Consider the following 16061-nt stretch of genomic DNA (forward strand, 5'->3'; position numbering starts at 1 on the left):
GTGTGTGTGTGTGTGTGTGTGTGTGTGTGTATGTGTGTGTGTGTGTGTGTTAGTGTGCAGGTGGAGATCAGAGGACAACGTGTGAAAGCCACTTTTCTTCTTCCGCCATGTGGATCCCTGGGGACTGAACTCAGTTGCTCAGTACTGGGACAAGTCTATGCCCCCAACCTCCCTGGCCCCCTGTTCCAAAGCTCTTATGTATGTTCATCTCATTCTTTCAATAACCACATGCAGAGAGAATCCTGTTGCCCATGCTTTATAAATGGAGAAACAGATGCACGTAGAGGTAGACCCAGGGTCACTTGCTCAACTATGTTCATAACCAAATTACTTGTCCTGATTTCTGACTTCAAGTCACAAGTTGCTGCCTCCATTGCTTTGAAGCTGTGCTGAGGCAGAGCAGAGTGGTAGGAGTGCGTGGCATAGGACGCTATTGCTCTCAGTGACAGAAAGTGAAAGACACACAGAGGGACCAGCATCCCAACAGTCCTTCCAAGAGCACATCTCCAGATGACCTACCTGCCTTCTAGTTCCCATCTCCTAAAGGTTCCAGTCCCTCCCAACAGCATCTTGGGCTGAAAAGCAAGTCTCTGGGACACCAGACACAAACCATCAGCATTGCTAGCATTGCTAGTGATCCCTTCCGCCTTGACTCCATCCCTTCTTTGGTATCTATGAAGTCATTCATTCCTGAATTCCTTCTTCCTCTTTCATCCTCCTCCACGAGTCTCTCTTCCTTTGCCCAACCCCGAAGGACAGCACTTGTTCAAGGTCCTGCTGTGGCCATCTCATCCCACCTCCCACACTGTAGGCTCTGACCTTGAGAGTTCACCCAGCCTGGGGCATCAGATGGTAGCTGCCTGCTAATTACTCCCACGCCCTTAGTTCCAGCCCAGACTGCTTTCCTGGGCACCGGTTATTTCCAGCTCCCAGCTGCAGATAATATGAAGTGAAGCCCAAAGAGGACTATTCTTGAGTGAGCAGAGATGGGATGAATAAAAATCAAACAATAACAATCTGTTGGTGATTTGCAAGGCCTTATTAGGTTTCCGACGTTAGGCTGCGGGTCCTACATGCACTATCACTTTAAATCCTCACGAGCTCAGAGAGGTAGATATATTTTTGGCAACCAGGCTACAAATGAGAAAAATGAGGTCTGGAGGGATCATAAGCAAAACTCAGTCAGGTCTGGCTGTGATGAAGTAAACGATATTAGACTCGTCTTGAAAAGCCAAGCTATCGACGCCAGGAAAATATATGCAAAACATATTCACCATAAGGCGCTTGTGTGGAGAATAGGAAGAGAAACATGATCTCACTTACAGGTAGCATATAAAAAGGCTGGACTCACAGAAGGAAAGAATAGAATGGCAATTAGCAGAACCGGGGAGGGGGTAGAGAGGGAAAAGGTAATTGTTAATCGTGGGGCACAAAGTTTTTGTCAGGCAGCTCTAGAAACCCACCGCCCAGGATGGTGACTGTGATCATATACTATTTATGGCAGAATTGCTAAAAGAGCATGCTTTAGAATATTCACCACCAAGCAAAAGCGGATCTGTAAGGTGATATTTATTCATTAAGTTAATTTAAATATTCTAAAGCGGAACACCACAGTCTAGCCCATAAATATATAATTATATTTATCAATTAGGAAGAAACTATTAAATAAGATATGAAAAGAATCCTTGTAGGTGGGAATGCAAGGTCATGTCTGTAATTCCAGCAGTGGGGAGGCTGAAGCAACAAGACTGCTGCAAATTCAAGACCAACCTGGGCTCACAGTGATTTATAGGGCACCCTTGAATAAATAATAATACTAACAGTAATAATAAAAAACTTTTAAAAAACTAAGCACAAAACACTTTCAAGTCAGTAATAAGAATATAACTATCCTGAAATAAAAGTAGACAAAAAAAATTGAACAGGTGTTTGACCAAAGGAAAAGTTCTCAGTATCATCAGTCACTGGAACATGTCAGTTGGAACTGTGATAAAACACCTAACCTTGTCCCCAGGTATTGCGCGGGGCTAACCCAATGCTTTGAAAAATATTTTCAGCTTTTTTGAAGTCAAGCATATGTGTGTTTAGTCAAGAGATATGAACACATATGAAAATAAAACAAGGCTGACATGTGAGCGAGGAGAGGTAACTCACCAGTTAAGAGTATGCATACTCGCTTATCTTGCAGAGAACCATAGTTCAGTTCCCAGAACACATGTCAAATGACCCACAGCTGCCTCTAAGTACAGCTCCCAGAGACTCAACACCTTATTTTGGCCTCTGTGAACAAGTGTTCATGTGTGTGCATAGTATACATACACACATACACACACAAGCGAGAGAGATTTAATAATAATAAAAAGGTGTATGAGTGATACTTGCAGCTTTTATTCACTGTAATCAAAAGTTAAAAAAAATCTAAATGTCCATCTTTTGATGAATACTTGGATCTCAGTAGATCTGCATTGCACAATGGGAAGGAAGTGATCTCTTAATGAAGGTACTAGAACAATCATAAGGGGTATTGGGTTGGGGGCGTGCTGCTGAGCTGGGTTTCATGTCCAACTGCTCTCTCTTCTTCTTGCTACCCTGCACACAAACCCAAGGGCCCTCCACTTCCTGTGATTCAAAATATAGTCACTACTGGGGCCTTTGGGAGGGGAAAGGGGAAGCTGTTTGCTTAGGGAGTGATTTGGGATTAAATACTCTGCATTAATGGTCCCTACCCACAGCCTCTCCCATCCCTGGGCATTCGGGTACACCTGCATGTATATTCCGCATCCCTGGGGCAGCTTCTCACTTGACTGGAGTGATGAGAGTTCCCAGAGATGTCTGGGTGGCATCCAGTCCATGTAATGTGTGAAGCTTGCACCCACGCCCTAGGTGAGAAATTATACCTGTGAGGGAAGGAGGAATAGATCCATGGCTGCAAGCCTTAATTTCCCCAATAAGCCCTCTTCCATAGAGCTCTTGATAGCAGCTTGGCCTCGCTTGTACTTTAGGGTCACATTTAGTCACCTGGGGATGAGGCATCTTCTACTTTGCCAGACTTCAACTCTGATGCCATCCCCTTCTCTTTCAGAGGCTTTGACTGCTCTCCTGTGCCCAAAGTATCAAGATCTGCTCATCCCCAGTCCAGCTCCTCCCCTGCCAGTGGGGTCCCCAAGTTCACAGCCTGAGTCCCAGGAGTGCTTTTGTCAACAATTCCCTCTGAACCCAGGAAGGTGTCTGGAAGATAGAGTGCCTTCGATGTGGGGGGCTCTCAAGCCAACTCTGACCCTATCCTTGATCCAGATCTAAGCAGACTGCTCTTAGGGAGGACACCAGGACGACCCTTCATTTCCTGCTGTCCAGACACAGGACAGACACAGGACCAGGGTGCCCAGGCTGGATGGCTAACAGCACAAAGATTTTATCTTGTAGAATGGGCCAGAGACGCCTATGTAGAAGGGCTGCTGGAAGGCACATTAGGTGTAGCTCAACACCAGAGGCCCTGGCACACTTGCGGAAGCTGACTGAGGCTGCTGGGAAACGGAGCTATGTATTGGCCCTGGAGAGACCCACAACTGCCAAGCTTGCCAGCTTCCCTGAGATGGACGTCTTTGTGCTTTTGGCCTGTCCTCTGGGAGCCCTAGTCCCCCCAACCTTCAGGTGGCTTCTTGCAGCCTGTATTGACACTATGTGAATTTGGAGGCTGCCTATAACCCTGCCTGGCCACCCCCAGGCCTGGCTCCCCAACCTCACACATTGTGGGGAGCTGCTGCCTGGTGAGTGGTGGAGACACACTCCTGGTGGCCTACTTCCTTAACACGCATGCCTCCAGCTGGGTCCAAGTGTGCAGCACCTGAGCCTTCAAACCCCCTCACTGATGAATCACAAAATTATGCTAAGTGAAAGCAAGTAGATACAAAATGAATCTGATTCTGTCAACGTCTAGAAAAAGCCAAACAATAGCAGTCAAATATGGATCGATGGTTGCCTGGGGCTAGCTACAGAGAATTGCTTGCAAAGGAATACGAGGTTACTTTGGGAAAAACAAATGCCCTCTGTATCTTGACTGTGGCATGGTCTATACGTGTTCGTCAAAACTCATTGAATTGAATACAGAAAATTGATGAATTTCATTGCATGTAAATTATATATCATAAAGCTAATTTAAAAACCAATAAAGTAAATCAAAAGAAAAAGATACGCACAGGACACAGAGGAATCAACAAGAGGTACACATTAATCATAGTGGGGGTGTTCTAACAGTCTACCTGACTCTTAGGCACAAGCCAGTGAAAAAGTCATTCCCTACCATTGGTTCTGTTTGCCTCTATTGACTGAGGGCTGGGAATGGGTTCCTTCCTTCCATTGTCACTAGGTAAATGGGGGAAGTTAGAGAGCAACATTCCTAAGGCTAACATGGAAACAGGCATTCAGCAAGACTTACATTTGTCAATACCTAAGGCTATACAAAAATGAAGCCAAGACAACAGTAGAGAACTTGGAGAAGACAAAGAATTCTTTGCATACTTCCCAGGTCTCTGCCAGGGCTGGTTACTGTTCTCTGAGCATAGTTTGAGCCCCTGAGATGTGAGGGAAGAATGAGCTCATTTGACAACCTCCAAGGACTCTCGCTTTCTTAGTTTTGAATGTGATGTGCATCCCTTTGTGCTCGCCACGTGTGGGCAGAGACTGCTCATTCATTTCCCAGCTGCTCAGACCCGAACAATAATACAGAGAACAATAATTGCAACACTGTTTGGCCTATTAGCTCAGGCTTCTTATTAAACTAATTCTTACATCTTAAATTAATCCATTTCTACTAATCTATGTATCACCATAAGGCTGTGGCCTACTGTAGTTGGTGACTGCTCATTCGTTCCCGGCTTTCCAGGAACCCAAAATAATCACATAGAAACCATATTATTTGCAATACTGTATCTTACTAGCAAACCATTTCTATTAATCTATGTATTGCCACATGGTTGTATCCCACCAGTAAGGTTCCTTCCAGCATTCAGCATCTGTCTCCTGCCACAGCTATATGGCTTCTCCCTGACTCTGCCTACTTTCCAGCACTCAGTTTAGTTTTCTTCCCTATCTCTATTATGTCCTATCACAGGCCAAAGTAACTTCTTTATTCATTAACCAATAAAAGAAACACAGATACAGAAGGACTTTCCACATCAACCTACCAGTAATGTCTGTTGTCTTTCTCTTTTGGCAACTTCATGGTATCTCTCTAATTCTGCCTACTCTCATTATATTTGTATCTCTTCCAGTCTGGCTATATTCTGCCCTGACAGAGTCCAAAGCAGCTTTATTCATTAATCAATAAAGCAACACATATACAGAAGGACATCCCTCATCATCTCTCCTTTTCTGTCTAAATAAAAAGTAAGGTTTTAACTTTAACAAAGTAAAATTACATATAACAAAACAGGTATCAAGCAAGAATTACACTTATAATATTTAGTCTGTTTTTATTTGGAAAGTTTCACATCTAATTTATCTTTTATCACAACTGAGGAAAACTGTAACTATCTGTCTTCAACTCTTCAAAGACCCTGGAAGAAAATAATAATACCTAAGTAAACAGGACATGCATTGTAAGCTACTGCCAAAACCCTAGAAATGACATGCTGGGCCAAAATTATCTCAGGGCTTGTACCTTGAGGCCTATAGGACAGAGAAAAGTTTGGCTCAAGTATAAAGGATAGTCTCAAAGCTACTGAGTGAGGAGGAGACAGCAAAATCTAGGTAGACACCCCTCTAGCCAGAGGAAGGGCTTGGCTGTCTCTCATTGGCTAGAGGTACCCCCGCATCACATGACGTTACTTAACCTATAAAAGTTGACACTAACAGTAATAACCTGTGTTCCTGCTTTGACTTGACTCCCTATGGCATCTGATTGTCCTGCATTGTGGGACTGTGGAACAGGCAGATAGCACACTCATCTTTTCCTGTGGAATAAGGAAGCTAAGGAAACTTGGCAATGACAGAGACATCTTGCTGCCTGGACAGTCACCCAAAGTTCTTCTGTACTATGGGTGGCATACATCTTAAGCCTACAGGCCCATAGTATCCAACAGACTTTTCCATAAAGCAGGAAATTTGGAAGACTTTTTCGCCTACATTGGCAAAAAAAGTTTGTCAGTCACTTTCTTCTGCAAAATGTCTGGCAGACTCTTTCATGAAGCAGGAACCCTGAAGGACTCTCACCTTCTTTTGGCAAGCTCACCAATCATTTTTCTGTGGGTCCCACACGTCCAGTTTATACGGCATGCTATCAAACAGTCCAGGGAAGAGCAGTTTCTTGTCCAAATGGCCAGCCTTGTCATATTAAAGACAAATTCCATAATGAGTTTCCTCAATGCTCATCAACCTCTCCAAAATAATTGGTGCTGCCAAAAGTAGACATGTCTCACTATCTAGAAAAGTCTAAGTTCTTACAACATTTTAAATGCCATATTCTGTAAGTCTTTGAACCAGGAAACTGTCATTTCTTAAAGAAGCTGTGCAATTTTTGCTGCTAACGCTGAGTCAGGAAGATGTCTCTTGAAGGATCTGTAGCTCTGCCTGCTGCCAGCAAACAGAGTTTATCTGAAAAAATGCTGCTACCAAGAAGCTGTGTTTAACTCTGTCCATTTTTTAATATTTTTATGGTTTAATCTAACTTTATTTTATGTGCAATGGTGTGAAAGTGTCAGTTCCCCTGGAACTGGATTTTCAGACAGTTGTGAGCTGCCTTGTGGGTGCTTAGAATTGAACCCGGGTCCTCTGGAAGAGCAGTCAATGCTCTTAACCGCTGAACTATCTGTCCAACCCTTAACTCTGTTCTTTTGTGTCTAGAATTCCTTCCCAAGCTCTCGCAGGTTTTATGTGGATGTAGTTGCCCCATGTTGGTGTGCCATTTTGCAAATAGAGACTGCTTGTTTGTTTCCCGGCTGCTCAGGCCCAAATAATAACACAGAAACTATATTAATTACAACACTATTTGGCTTATTAGCTCAGACTTCTTATTAATTAACTTCTACTTCTTAAATTAACCCATTTCTATTAATCTATGCATCACCACGAAGATGTAGCCTACCAGTAAAGTCTGATATCTTTCTCCCTTGGCAGCTACATGGTATCTCTCTAACTCCACCTACTCTCTGTATATTTATCTCTTCTAGCCTGGCTACATTCTGCCCTGTCATAGGCCAAAGCAGTTTTATTCATTAACCAATAAGAGCAACACATATTCAAAAGGACATCCCTCATCAGACACTTACCATCTATGACAAAATATCTGAGAAAACAGGATTGAGGAGCCAGGCAGTGGTGGTGAAGGTTTTTAATCCCAGGACTAGAGCAGCAGAAGCAGGCAGATCTCTGTGAGTTTGAGACCACCCTGGTCTATAATAGCTAGTTCCAGATCAGGACTTAGAATGTGACTCAGTCAACAAAGTACTTGCTGTACAAGTACTAAGTTCAGGACCTAAGTTTAGATTCTGAGCATCAAATAAAGAGCGAGGGATAGTGTGTGCATCTGTAACTCAGCACTAGGAGGCAGAGACAGTTAGATCCTAGAGTTCACTGGCCAGCCAGGCCAATCAATTGGTGAGCTCCAGGTTTACCAAGAGAATGACTCAAAGACTAAGGCAAACAATGATGAAGGAAGACACCAGATGTTGACCTCTGTCTAGCCTTTATTCTCATGTGTACATACATGCAAACGCACACCCACATAGATACATGCTCCTATCCATACCCCATACATCATGCATATACAGAAATAACACACATGTGCACACACACCCAAAAAAAAACCTGAAATAACACACACACACACACACACACAATGTTTACCTATCTCCTGTGAGCCTGGTATTGCAAATTTGACAGTGAAGCAGATAAGAGAGATCCTGTCTTTAAGGATCTGAACTGGAGATGCCTTGACCAGATTTGCTACTCAGAAAGAAAACAGGAGGCCTTGCCTAGAGGGGATGATGGGTGTGAAACTCCCTGGTTTACAATGAGGATATCAGGCAATATTATGAGTATCGGGCTAGCCAGAGACTTTATTTTCCTCAGTAACCTAGTTTGCTACAGTCTACATATAACCCACTGCAGTGTTCCTCCCTATTCATGATATTTGTAAAGCAGTACCAGGAAAGAGGAGGGCTGGGAAGGGAGGGGAGTGATGGAAATGAGGTGCCCCCAGGTCATGTGTGCTGGGCTCACACTTCAAGTTCTCCATGCTGCGCTGCATTCTGTCTAAGCCTAGTTGAGAGGCCAGCTGTTCCCAGGGGCTCTGGTTAGAGGGAGCTGCCGTCAGTGGCGACCCAACAAAGATGTCTCGCTGCATCTTGTTCCTATCGATTACCCACCAAAGTGTCTCTCATCGTTAGGCATTCCCCAGGGCTAAGCAGCAGAGAAGTCCTCTCTCCTTTTGTGCCTTTAATGACATCCAATCCTCCCCATGATCTCTGCCCCCTTCCTAGAGGCGGGAGATGGGGGAGGGGAGGCACACAGATACAGATACAGAAAGAAAGAGAGAAACAAAAGGAGAGTGAGGTCTAGAGGCACAGGAGTGGAGAGAAAGACCAGCTAGGGGAGAAGACAAGGGGCAGAGACCTTCAGAGATGGAAGAGACAGAAAGTAAATAGAGACTGAGGAAGGGAGGGGGGGCTGACAGCAGGACAGAGACAGACAGAAACCAGAAGGAAATAAGGCAGCAGAAAGAACCGGGGAGAAGCAATCAGGTAAGGAAAGCAAGGAGAGGGAAAGGCAGAAATTTTCCTTGGTTCAGTTGTGGGACGCTGTGAACAAGGAAGAAGAGAGGTGTGAGATGCTCTATGGTTTGGATGTGCAATTTCTACAGGCCCATGTATTTGAACACTTGGTCCCCCAGCAGGTGGCACTGTTTGGGGAAGTTGTAGAACCTTGGAGACTGCGGCCCACCTAGCAAGAGCCTTGAAGATGGTAGCAGTCTGGTTCTGGTTTTGTCTCTCTGCTCCATGATCCACCAGGACCTAAAGCACCTCCACCCCACATTCCAGCAGCAAGAGCGCCATGCCTTTCCCTTCTTGATGTCCCCCTGAAAGCCAAAGGCAAAGCAAACCCTTCCTCCCTCAGGTTGTTTCTGCCAGGTCTTCTGTCACAGCATAGGTAAGCAGGGTCCTTTGTTCTGGGACCCAGGCACAGCCTAAGTATAGCATTTCTATCTGCCAGGGTATGGATTGGCTGTGCGGACTCCAGTGCCCTGCACGAGAAGAGTGCAATTGCCAGAGAGGGGTGCCTGCTGCGGGCAGCCAAGTGCTGCCTGCCTTCAGGGGCAACATGGGAATGAGGACAGCAGATTCCTCAGAGGAGCGCCTGGGCTGGAGCTTAGAACATTCCTCAGGTTTCCCTGGGAAGCTGTCTCTCTGTGGCTTCCTGGCTCCAGAGAGAACATTGAAACTCGAACTTCTGAGTCCCACACACTGTTCTTCAGCAACCTCCAGACTCTCATGGGCCCTGGCATCCTAAACACACACAGTTATGCTCAGCATCCCCTCTCCAAATCCCACGCACTCCTCCTTCTCCTGGGTACCCATCACTACGGCCAGATGCCTGGACTCCCTTCTCTCTTCCCCACACCCTGCCCCACCTCATTAAATCCTTCACTGTGTCCTGTGGAGTTAATGCCCTTCATGTTTCTTAGCTTCTGTGAGACAAGCCTGTTTTCCACAGGGTTGTTCAACACAGAATCAGTTCCAGGGTCCACTGCACTGTTGAAAAGTCGTGAGTTAACACTGCTCAGCAACTGGGGAGTGAGTCCAGGTGTGGAAACAGAGTGAGCCAGAACGCTCAGGAAGTATCAGCCAGCAGCTAGCAGTCCTACAAGCTAGTCCCACGGCTTTGGCCCTCTTCCAACCACTGTTAACTCTGACCCATATTGCCGCCTAAGCAAGCCCCTGTGCTGAGCACCTGGATCCCCAATATAGCCTACTTTGTGACCCCTCAGTGTGAAAGCACAGCCAGCTCCTTGGCTGGCCGAGGAAACAGCGGCTCTCTAGACCTGTCTCCACCCTCCTCTGTGTCTCATTACTCTACCAGTCTGCTCTCCGTTTTGTCCAGTACACACAGCCAAGAGATGGCCACACAGATGCTCCCATCCCACACAGGGTCCAGCAGGGACAAAGAATCTCCGGGGTCACCCCACCTTCATTGCAGATGACTCAGGTTAGATGAGGTACCCAGGAAAGGAGACACACCCTTCACTAATGGCAGGAATGAGTGGTCATCAGCAAAAGGGGAGAAGCACAGGCTTTTAGACTTAGCAGACACCCATAGATCAGACACTCCTGATCTCAGCCTGACTCCTGCAGAACCTGGGAGGAAGGCAGAGGTACAGAGAGTCACACCTGAAACTAGAAAGGTCCCAAGAATGTCAGCACAGGACCGCGATTGCTCAGAGACAAAAACTACCAACTTTGCCAAGACCACCAGGAGAATCCTAACCATTGCACAAAGCTTGATTAGAATCCCAGAGACAGTGGAGTTTTAAGTCAGTGTATGTGTGTATTGAAAAGCTATAAAGGAAACAGCAGAGTCATAAGTGGGGGTTCTGAAATATATGTGAAACCTATTGCAATTCACAATTAAGGGTTCTTATTTAGATGTTTTTGAGATAATTATATGAATGATTTGCCATAAAATGTAATACATATAATTTAAAATGAGGTCATCTGGGGCATGGTCTTTTTACTCTTTAACCATGACAAAGTCAGATATGAAGACTAGGAGAGGCAGTGTGGTCTAATGGGTGGGACGCTGTCATCAGCATTCTGTGCATCAGAAACCCTAGTACAACAGTTTCAACTACTGTGATGCAAAAGCCATGTATCCTGTCAATCCCAACTTCTCATCAAAAACCAAAGCCAATAGCAGAGCTGAGAGCTCTGAGAATCCTGAGTAACGCAACTTATATGGGTCAAATCATGACAGATCTCTGCTCCAAACCCCAAATCCAGGGCGATCACCCCTAATGCCTGCCCCATAACAAGACATATCTGAGAGCTTCTTGTGTCCCCCCATTTCCACACCCAAGTCCCTTCCAGCCACATTGGCTTCCAGACACCATAAGCCCCACACTGTGCATGATATCACACCATCCCCCTTGGTCTGGAAGCTCACTGTATGAGTCAGGGTTGTCTAGAGAAACAGATCCAAAGGAATAAATATATACACATATATAGACATAAAATAAGGGCTGAACATATCGTCATAAAATAAGGGGTGACTATACAGACATAAAATAGTAATGGTGGCACAACCTCACTAGAGAGCTGAGAATTCATCTGGTATTTACTGGTCCTCGAGGCTGCTGCCTCAGCAGAGTAGCTCCATAATCCTGTCTCTCAATATGTAATTGCTCAGTCCACAAGGCTGAGAGCCTCAGCCTCTCAATCTGATGCCAGAAGTCTGGGGAGTCCTGGGAAGCTGAAGGTCCCTAGTCCAGGATGAGAGTTTGGACACATTGGTTCTAGTAGTGAGGAATCAACAGCACCGGCAAGCAAATTAACTTGGTGGCAAGAGGTGAGGTCAAGCAAGCAGATGATCGTCCCTCCTCCCCGCCTTTCTTACTCGGGTTGCTACCAAAAGGTACTGCCCTTACTCTGGTGAGTCTTCCACATAAATCAGGGCAATCAGGACCCTTTTTCAGGTGAGGCTCCCTGCTCAGGTGTATCTAATTGTGGCTGCTGGCACCAAAGCAACCACAGCACTCATTCTCTGTTGAGTTTTTCTTGCCTTAGTCTTGGCTCAAGTGCTTTCACTGACCACCTTATCTAAAATAACCTCTCTCTCCAGCACATCCCTCTCCCCTCCTGCTTGTCGTTATCCGTGTCATGTGAATAAACGAATGCAGGAAAACATGTAGGAGGAAACTCAACACACAGTGATTTCCTGGTGCCCCTTCTTTCCACAGCTGAAACAATTGCTTTTCCTCCAGTATGACTTGGATATGAGTGGCATCCAATATCTAAACAGCACAATCTAACCTGTGTTCAGCCCCCCATATGTCAGGTGTTCCTCTCCTCCTCTTTTCACTTTTGCTCTTATTTATGGTATATAAACATAGAAGGTACTCCATGGGTATTTACCGAGATGATATAAGTGTCCAAATCCCAAGAAAAGAAGCGAAGTGAATGTTCTGCCAACAGCTGCCAACACTTGGGATCATCAGTTCTTGATAGACCTTGATTATATAGAGAACTCAGGCATTGAGAAATGGTGGCATGATCCTAACTCTGGGAGCAGGCATAGGCAAAGGGCCTTGTCTTCTAGAGTGTCTGCAATGGCCTCCTGCTGCTCTTGTCTGATTTCTCTGCATTACTAGAACTCTCTACTCTCACCTCATTGTTCTGGAAGGGCAGGGGTTCTTCAGACACCTCTACATAGACTGAAGTTTCTGTCCCATCCAAACCCACAGCCATTCAGTTCCAAAGAAACACACAGAGGCTTATATTAATTACAAACTGTTTGGCCTAATAGCTTATTACCAACTAGCTCTTACAACTTAAATTAGCCCATAATTCTTGTGTATGTTTCTAGCCATGTGGATCGGTACCTTTTCTCAGTGAAGCATTCTCATCTTTGCTTCCTCTGCATCTGAACTGTGACTGCGTCTCCTCCTTTCCTCTTCCCAGAATTCTCCTAGTCTGGTTGCCCCACTTATACTTCCTGCCTGGCTACTGACCAATCAGTGTTTTACTAAATCAACACAAGTGACAAATCTTTACAGGGTACTGGAGCATTACTCCACAGCACCTCTGCTGTGGAGGCCCAGGCTAATGTCTCTTTCCTACAACCCAGTGACTAGTCCTTCAGATGTCCACTCCGTGTCTGCTCAAGTGCCTCCACACCACCCAAGATGTTCAGCTGACAGCAGAAAGTTCCTGCTACTTTGCATAGTAAAGAGCAATAGATTTGTATCAACAGTCACAGAATGACGTCTTTCCTGCCACGTGGTCTACCTGTAGGAGAATAAAAACAGAACTAGGAAAGAAAAGAGACAAGGTGGGGGCAGGAAGGACAATCTGACATACTCTCCTGATCCTTGCTACAGGAACTGACACATAGTAGACCCTCAATAAATGCCTGTAGGGTCAATTTTTGAAGAGGAGGTGGGGAGAGAGAGAGAGAGAGTTGGTGATTTCATGTGTGTCCAGATCCCAACACAGTTTCTGGGTTTTTTGTTTTGTTGTTTTTGTTTGTTTGTTTGTTTGTTTTTTAGGGAGTTGTTATCACATGCCAAGCACTGTGCCAGGAGCTGATTTCATGGACTCTGTTCTATAGGAATAGCCATTCTAGTGAATAAGTTGAACCTCAAAGTAACAATGGCTGGATTCAAAGATTCAGAGGATGGCCTCTGAAGGCCTGAAACCTCTGGTGGACTAGCTGACCACTTGTAGGAACTTCTCAGCCCTGGACCTGCATCTGTTCCCAGAGAAGTATCCAGAAGTGATGTCAGCACATATGGCTTTACGGGACTCTCTGGGCCCTTTGACCTGAGGGATGGGGCCAGGGTTCATCAATGTTAGTCGTATAAACATCAGACTTTGGAACAAACCTTTAGACTTTCGACTGCTGAGGTCCACAGACTGCCTCTGGTCTTCACTCAGTCTGGGGCTTAGGTGATACATCTTTTTGGACTCCCTGACCTTTTCCCAAACCCAAAATTTTCATTTTTGCTTATGCTAACATGTAATGGCATTTCACTTGTATTTTAATAAACAAAACTTCCCTCAAGATCAGAAAAGTAAAACAGCCACACTGGCCAGCCTTATAGACAAAGTAACAATGACACACACTTTTAATCCCAGTAGCCACACTAGCTTGCCATAGAAACCAGGTGGTAGGGGTGCACACCTTTACTTCCAGAACTAGAGAGAATTAGAAAACGGGAGAAGACAGCTCTCAGGCACAGTCTCATTCCAAGATTCCTGGAGGCAGGATCGCCATTTCAGACTGAGGTCGAGGTAAGAGCCCGTGGCTGGCTGCTTTGCTTTTCAGATCTTTACCATGAACCCCAATTTTCCTCTCTGAGTTTTTATTAATTGTGCATCACTAACAGCTTAAGCAGTTCTTTGAAAGAAAAAAAAAAGTCCAAACCACTAAACCAAAAATATTTCCTCAGCTCTGGAGAAGAGCGATAAACGGAAAGAAGTAAAATTTGTAGGGTCCTCTGGGGTTTTCATCAAGCTTCCCAAGCACCAAGATTGGGAAGATCCAAGCTTCCTGGATCCAGCATGTTTAAGCTCACAGCCCAAGAGGTTCTCATCCAAAAAGAACCCCACAGCCCCCACTGCTATGGTCTCGTTAACAGTCCTTAAGAAGGTGGCATCCTTGTTCCTTCCTGTCTGCAGACGCCCAAGCTAACCCTCAGCAAGGTTAGCAGATGTTGTTTTAGAGTGTTGACATCAGAGAGACCATTTTAAATTCAATTACTGAGCAACTCAGCTGAGTGACCTGAGCAGGTTGGTTAACTTCTCTGAGCTTTGATTTCTTGAGGTGTGAATGAGATCTGGGCGTTGTCTCGTGTGTATAAGATGGTGAGGAAGACACCAGATGTTGGGCATAAAGGTCTGAGGATCTTCAGTCTTACTTTCCCCAAACTGCTGACAGCTGGTCGGGGAGAGTCGAGTCTAAGCTGTGGTAAAGCTTACACTTGCTTAGTCCGGAAACGTTCTTTTGATAGTTCCCTCAGGGAATATAGACCAGGCTGTCCCTGTGAGTTTTGGGGGTTTGCTATTGGTGAAGGACTGCCCCCCAAAGTTCATAGGTTAAAGGCTTGCTGCTCAGAGTGGCACTATGAGGGATGCTGAGGCCTTTAGGATGGGGAGGCTGGCAGGAGGTCCTCAGATCACTGGGAGCAGGCTCTCGCTGGTGAGTGGGAAAGCCTGCCTACGCAGTTATCGTAAAATACTCTCTTCAGAAAGGAAGGCTTTGTATTAGCAGCATTTGCAAGCTTGACACAAACTAGAGTAATCTGCCAAGAGGGAACCTCAGCGGAGGGACTGCCTCCACAGATTGGCCTGGGCTTTTCTGTGGGGCATTTTATAGTCGCTAATTGGTGTAGGAGGGTCCAGCCCAGGTGGTGGGTGGTGCGATCCCTAAAGTCCTTGAGCATGCCAGAAGGAGCAAGCCAGTGAGCGGTGTTCCTCTGTGGTTTCTGCTTTCAACTTCCGTCCCCAAGGATGGACTGAAACCTCTATACCAAACAAACCCTCTGGCCCCTAAGCTGCTCTCACTCGGTGTTTTATCACACCCACGCAGAAGGAAACTAGAACAGGCTTCATCTCTCTTCGTTGTTGCTTTGTCCCAGTGTGGCAGATGAGAGCACCCAAGCTTGATTAATGAAGGAACAAGTAAAGAACAGCAAATTCTGGCTTTCTGTCTTCTGAATAAAGAAACCAGGCCTCAGAGGCTCCTCCCATCTCTCACAGTGACAGCGCGGCTCTTTACTCACGGTTGCCACGTGGCTGTTGCTCCTATCTAGACGCTGGAGACCACGTGCCAGGGAAAGAAGAGATCGGTCCCAGGGGAGCATCTCTGACCAGTAGTCCGGTGTCCACAGTATCCGGAAGCCCTGTGCTGGCTGCTTCACTCTCAGTACAAACCTGCATTTTTCAGAGCAGGAAACTGAGGCACAGAAAGTTCAAAGGCCCCATAAAAAGAGAAAATCCTCCCAGCCATGCTGCTAGTCTCCGGCAAACCGGCTACTTCCCCCCTCGCCGACCCCCAACCCCTTCACCCCACCACCCCACCCCCGCCTCAGCTCGCTTGACCCTCGGGGACCACCACACAGCGTAAGTGAACAGGACAGCCTGTGACTCTAATGGAGCAGGAAATCTCCGCATCTGGGAGACAAAAGAGAATGACTTCTTTCGGAGTCACCCACCTGTAATTGGCACGGCCAGGTCCCATCTTCCTTACTTTCTGATAAAGCTAAAAGGCCACTGAAGTCCCCGGGATGCAGTCCTCTTAACAAGGACATCAGGCAGCCCTGGGCGGTTCCAGCTGCTTTCAAAGCCACCGCC

The 16061-nt window shown here is 46.0% G+C and overlaps 1 pseudogene; it reads left to right on the plus strand.

The window, feature by feature from the left end:
• Positions 1–2849: 2849 nt before the first annotated feature.
• LOC125412676 (2-(3-amino-3-carboxypropyl)histidine synthase subunit 2-like) lies at positions 2850–15834 on the plus strand (annotated as a pseudogene).
• The last annotated feature ends 227 nt before the right edge of the window (positions 15835–16061 follow it).

Source organism: Myodes glareolus, chromosome 3, assembly GCF_982192425.1.
Source record: "Myodes glareolus chromosome 3, mMyoGla1.1, whole genome shotgun sequence".
In the NCBI taxonomy this organism is placed as follows: Eukaryota; Metazoa; Chordata; class Mammalia; order Rodentia; family Cricetidae; genus Myodes; species Myodes glareolus.